The sequence below is a fragment of the Apium graveolens genome, chromosome 6 (genome assembly GCF_009905375.1).
Source record: "Apium graveolens cultivar Ventura chromosome 6, ASM990537v1, whole genome shotgun sequence".
NCBI classification, from domain to species: domain Eukaryota; kingdom Viridiplantae; phylum Streptophyta; class Magnoliopsida; order Apiales; family Apiaceae; genus Apium; species Apium graveolens.
This window is the reverse complement of record NC_133652.1, coordinates 31,647,550-31,654,596: the sequence shown is the minus strand read 5'-3', so window position 1 is coordinate 31,654,596 and position 7,047 is coordinate 31,647,550.

The window sequence follows — 7,047 nt, the reverse complement described above, 5'->3', positions numbered from 1 at the left end:
GACTTATCGAGAACTCTATCGAGAAGTCTCAAAATGACTTGTCGAGAAGTCATTTAGACTTGTCGAGAAGTCATTTAGACTTATCGAGAACTCGGTTCTCTATATACTTTTGTTCATTTCAGTTCTTTCTTATATTAATTTCACATATTGAAAATGTAAATTAATAGTTAGACAGTTTTTCTTAGAATTTGAAAAATTCCAAAGTGGAATTTTAAATTTTAGAAAAATAAATATACAGAAAATTATGAAATATTTATAAATCATATTTTACTTAATTTACAATTAAATCAAATTAATTTTTATTTATCAAAAATTAATTTGCTGTAACATATTAGTTGAGTTCTTGCCTTTAGGATGAATAATTCAACATTCCAATTTCACTAATAAGTCTGGTGAAAGTTGTTTCATCCAAAGGTTTAGTGAAAATGGCAGTTAACTATTTTTCTGTTGGAATAAAATTGAGTTCAATTGTATCATTTGCAGCATGTTCTCTAATAAAATGGTACCTTACATTAATGTGCTTAGTTCTAGAATGATTAACTGGATTAGCAACAGTAGATATAGCACTATTGTTGTCATATATAATTGGAATTTTGTGTTAGGCCATAGTCCATTAATTGATTTCTAATCCAAAACACTTGAGCACAACAATTTCCTGCAACTATAAATTCAGCCTCATTTGTAGAAGTTGACACAAATTTATGTTTCTTACTGTACCAAGATACAAGTTTTTGACCAAGAAATTGACAGCTTCCACGAAAGTAAATTCTCCCATCATGCTCATCTCATATTCACTCTGCATGAGTCTTAAAAATCTTCTACATAATTTTTTATTTGTAGAGCCAAAAATGATATCATCCATACATATTTGAACTAGGATCATATCACCACCATGATTCTTATAGAATAAAGTCTTGTCAATTGTTCCTCTAGTGAATGCATGTTTGAGCAGAAATTCTGACAGAGTATCATACCAAGCTAGGTGATTGCTTCAATCCATAGAGAGCCTTTAGCAGTTGATAAACAAAATCTGGAAATTCTGGATTTTCAAAGCCAGGTGGCTGTTGCACATAAACCTATTCTTCTAACTCACCATTAAGGGATGCACTTTTTACATCCATTTGATATACTTTAAAATTTGAGTGTGCATCAAATGCAAGAAAGATCCTTATTGTTTCAAGTCTTGCAACTGGAGCAAAAGTTTCATCATAATCAATTCCTTTTTCCTGTGAGTAGCCTTTTGCAATCAACCTTGCTTTGTTCCTTGTTACAATTCCATTTTCATTCATTTTGTTTCTGTACACCCATTTTGTTCCAATAATGCTTCTGTTCTTTGGGGCAAGAACCAACTTCTTTATTTCTCTCAAATTGATTTAGCTCTTCCTGCATGGCAGATATCCAGTCAAAATCAAATAGAGCTTCCTCAGTCTTCTTAGGCTCAATTTGTGAAATAAAGCATGCATGTAGACATTAATTTACAATTGCACTTCTAGTCCTCACTCCAACATTTGGACCACCAATAATTGCATCTCTTGTGTGACTCCTATCCCATTTCTTGGTGTAATTTTGTTGACTTGAATTTTCTGCATTTTCTTCACCATTGGCATGACTTGCAGTACTTTCTCCCTCTGAGTTTGTGCCATCAAATTCAGGTGTTTGAGATGATTTTTCATCCTCATGATTCACTTGTTCAGTTGACTCTTCATTTATTATGTTGCTTATGTTGATCTCAACTTCATCTTCAGAATCACTATCAATGTTTAGATTTTCATAATCAAAGGTCACTTCTGTGCTTTCCATAATTTTCTTTTGTTCAAGCACATAAACTCTGTAGGCAGTTCTCTCCAATGAATATCCCAGAAAAATTGCTTCAAAAACTTTAGAGTCAAATTTTCTCACATATTAAGAGTTGTCTTTTGGCACAAAGTACTTGCTTATAAACACATGCAGATGCTTCACAATAGGCTTCCTTTTTGATAGAATTAAGTAAGGTGATTTGCCATGGTTTTTGTTGATCGGATATCTGTTTTGAGTATAGCATGCAGTGCTGACAGCTTCTTCCCAAAAATTTGTTGGCAAATTAGCATCTTGTAGCATTGTTCTAGCAGCCTCAACTAGAGTTCTATTCTTCCTTTCAACTACCCCATTTTGCTGAGGTGTCCTTATAGTTGAGAACTCTTGAACAATACCCTTGTCTTTACAGAATTTATTTAAAATTGCATTCCTGAATTTTGTGCCATTATCACTCCTCAATCTTTTCACATAATTATGATCTTCAGCCTGCTTCTCAATCTTCTTGATGTGTTCAATAATGATGTGTGGAGTTTTATCCTTTGAATGCATAAACTCTACCCATGTATACCTTGAGTAGTCATCCACCATCACAAGTGCATATTTCTTTCTAGAAATAGATAAGACATTAACTGGTCCAAACATGTCCATGTGAACAAGTTGCAATGGTGCACTTATTGAATTCATAGTTTTGCTTTTGTGACTGGACCTTTTCATTTTGCCTTTTTGACAAGCTTCACAGTCTTCATCTTGAGTAAATTCCAGAATTGGCATATCTCTCAATAATTCCTTTTTCACCAGGGTATTGATTGTCTTGAAATTCTGGCGAGAGAGCTTCTTGTGCCACAATTTGCTTTGCTCAATGGATGCCTTGGTATAGAAGCAACATATACCATCCTTATTTACTGAGTATAGATCTGCAACAAACAAGCTTTTTTTCCTTGCTCCTTTCAAAGCAACTTCACCAGTCTTTTTGCTGATAATTGAGCAGTCTCCTTTGTCAAATGAAACATTGAATCCTCTATCTGTGAATTAACTGACACTTAAGAGATTCACCTCAAGACCAGCTACCAGTGTAACATCTTCAATGATAATATTTCCAGAAACTAACTTGCCATATCCCATTGTGAATCCTTTGTTATTGTCTCCAAAGGTCACTAGAGGGCCAATCATCTCCTCAAATTATGATAACAGGGCCTTATCAACTGTCATATGTCTAGAGAATCTACTGTCAATGATCAATATGACTCTCTTCATCTTGCCCCGCACACAATAAGGATTAAATGTGTTTAGCTACCCAAACAGTGTTAGGTACTTTCTTCTTTTTCACTGAAGTAGCAGAAGTAAAATTTGATGATTCAAAAAGAATAATGTTCATTGATTGATTTGCATTTTCCTTTTTAGCTGTAGATCCAAGATTAACTTTTTTGAGGCCTACTCTCAGCCTATGACAACTTGTCATCACTTTCATATTGCAAGGAATGCAATCAAATTTGTCATAGAATGAATAGAGGTCTTCAACCAATGCCTCATTATATTTGCAAGATCCCAACTTTGTCTCACTAACGGCCTTTTTATAAAGGTGAGTTAGGTGATTTATTGAGCCACATTTTTTAGACTTCTTTCTGGGGGCATCTGCAACAAAGGCATAATTATTGCTCTTGTTCACACTTATTTTTCCATTCATGTTCTTCATCTTCTTTCCTGCATTCTCAGTTTTGATTTCCTTGATTGATGTCTTAGAAACTTGATTGACCATGGCTTCTTTTTAATTTCAGCAGTAGGAGTGGTTTCTTCATTCTTCTTTTCACTGTCTCCGTCTGCAAGTTCTTGCTTGATGACCAACTCAACCTCACTGAAATTAACCTGACATGACTTGAACAAAGGTGCATCTACTTTTCTCAGCATGACTCGGATATCTTGATCTGCAATTGCCTTACCTTTGTCACCTTCATTTTTCATGTTAATATTCAAGGCATTATAGTCCAAACCAATAGATATATTAGCACATGGTTTGTTTTTCTCATGGTATTGTCCAACCAACTGAGATGCATTTCTGAAAGACTTCAATTCCACCTCATTCATTTCCAATTTTTCCCTCAACACAACTTCAATTTCACTTGCACACTTGAGCTTGTTTTTCAGATATTCATTTTTTTGCTTGATTGTTTCAAACTCAACAAGCTGCAATTTTAATTCTTATTTTTCAATCTCAAACTTATCATTAATCTTTGATAGTCTACTAACTTCTTCAGTAGCTGCCACCATGCTTATGTGGATATGAAACATCTCTACACTCATCTTTTCAATAGTTTATTTATATTGGCTTGTATTTAAATCAATGGTACTTATAGTTGGTACCTCTAATTATGATGATGATGATTCTCGTTGATCAAGAGCCATGAGTGCATAATTTCTAAATTCTTCATTATCATCATCTTTATCAGTGTCATCCCAACTCTTGCATTCATCTATGTAAGCCTTTTCCCGTTGTTTCTTCAAGAGAGCTTCATACTTTGCTTCTAATTCTAGACAAGCTTTATCCTTCTTCACTTTCTTTGGCTTTCTGCACTCACTTGTAAAGTGGCCCAACTCATCACAGTTAAAGCACCTTATTTTTAATCTGTCAACAGATCCAGTTTTGTCGCCACCTGAGTTTTTGATTTCCAATTTTTGCTGTTTGAGAATTGTCCCTTGTTCTTGAAAAGCCTTGGCTTTTTAACCCTGATGTTAGAGAATTTTTTATGCAGGTAAGCCATTTATTGATCCATCTCATATAGCTCATCAAGGATGTAGTATTCATCTTTCTCTAGCTCCAAAACAGCTTGTTTCCGAGGTCCCTTATTCTTTTGCTCAACAGCATGAATGACTGGAATTTGAGCATCTTATTCATCTTCACTTGCTTCACTTTCATTGACCATTAAGGCATTGGATCCATCAAATACATGTCCTTGGTTTGCCTTCAATGACTTCCTTTGTAACATCTCAAGCTCATATATTTTCAAAATCCTATACAAGACTTCCAGTGTCATTCTGCTCAAGTCTATTCCTTCTTTAATAGCTGATATTTTCCGTTCTAAATGGTCAGGAAGGGCAAGCAAAAACTGTATGTTAACCTCCTCAGCTTCATAAAATTTATCATAAAGTTGCAAGTCATTAATCATTTTGTTGAATCTTTCAAAAACTTCAGTAATTCCTTTTTTAGGCTTGGCCATGAAACCCTCATACTGAGACACTAGTATTCTCCTTTGATTAGATCTTACTTCTTCTGTACCCTCACACAGAATTTCAATTTTCTCTCAAATCTGTTTGGCTGTGTCACAGTGAAAAATATTGTTGTATATAACATTGTCAAGTGACTCTATCAGTATTAGTTGCAGACCACTGTCCATAGAAATATTTTCCTTTTCAGGCTCTGTGTATTTTGAGGGGTCTTTAGGGGCAAAATGAACTGGTATGACCATGTCTCCATCAATAGACTCATCAACCCTTTTCATAGGAATAAAATGGTCATTCTTGAGAATCTGAATGTACATAGGGTTAGCCATACTTATGAACAACATCATCTTTTTCTTCTATAGTGTATAATTGATTTTATCAAATGATGGTGTCTTGATACTGCTTATCTTTTGTGCACTCATTCTTCCAAGATCTTTATCTGTTTATTTCATATTTTACTCTGATACCACTTATTAGATATTTAATGCAACAAAGAAGGGGGTGAATGTGTTTCTTGGATTTTTAGCCTTTTAAAATTGTTTGGATTGTAGGTTAACAAAGCAGTTAAGATATAGTAGAGATATTATGTTTGCAGAATTAATCAACAAGCACGGTATTTTCATAACTCATTTAATTTGTATTAATTAAGTTGGTCTTGCTATAAATTTTGTATTCTTAGGAAAATAACAACTCAGCTTCTATCTTGAGAGAATACAAGAAAATCTAGATATGTTTGTTACTTGTGAACTAAGGAACCGTTCATGCTTATAGACTAGCAGCACGGGTTTACAAGATTTGCACTAAAATGTACTAAGCTACTTTCTAAAGCCACCTTTTTCTATTTCCAGCTTAGCAAATCTGTGTGAATCTTGCAGGTCTGTGACCATCCTTTGTCCAATTAATCTTGGCCCTTGATCTTATATTCTTTCAGCTACTTTATAGACTTTTCAATCTAGTGAATAGATCGTTTGTTGACTGATAATCTTGAATCTTGAATTGTATGCATTCTATATTTGAGAAGTATGTCGAGATCTCCAGTTTATTTTATAGAGAAGTGAGATCTCGATAAGTATAATAACTTATCGAGATCTCTGAGTTCTCTATAGGCATACTTGATTTATCGAGATCTCTAGATCCTTGCATGTGAAATGACTTGTCGATATGTCTGAGATCTCTACATGTAGAAATAACTTGTCGATATCTCTTAGAACTCTATATACACATTTTGACTTATCGATATCCCTGAGATCTCTATATGGGAAATTGACTTGTCGATATCTCTAATTCTTCACATCTTCATTTGACTTGTCAATATCTCTGAGTTCTCTACATGCAGAAATGACTTGTCGATATATCCAGTTCTCTACATCTTCATTTGACTTGTCGATATCTTTGGGACTTCTCTATAAGCCATTTTGGACTTCTCTACAAGTCATTATGGACTTCTCGAATGACTTCTCGATATAACTTGATCTGTGACTTGTCGATATCTTGACTTAGAATATTTTTCATAGAACAACTTTATTCAACTCCAAGCTTCTACACTTTTCTCTGAGGCATGATCATGGTTTGATCTTCTTCCAGAGTTTATTCCTTAGCTTGAATCTGTTCACAGAAAAATCCCTCAGTCTGATATTCTAACCATTTTACAGACTCAAGAAATACAATACAAAATACAGATTTAGATTATCATACAACTTAATCTTAGGGTTGTTGATGTGACTTAGTCTTATTATTGTACAGGCATGTCTTGCACAACAGTCTCCCCCAATTTGTGAGAAGATTGTTTATCGCAAATTCATGTCTGATAACAAGACTAACCCCAAGCTAAAATCAAATACATAAAAATTGACATATTGACAAATAAAAACTTTTATACATTGAGTCGTCACATCAGATCAAACACTACAGACACTGGGTGAATTTATCGTAGTCTGGTTCTTTCTTAATGAGGCCCTTGAGATTTACTAGCACTCGGAGTTCTTCAATTATTTATGTCCCCCTTAAGGCTTCTACCAGCTTGAGTCATTCATCCAA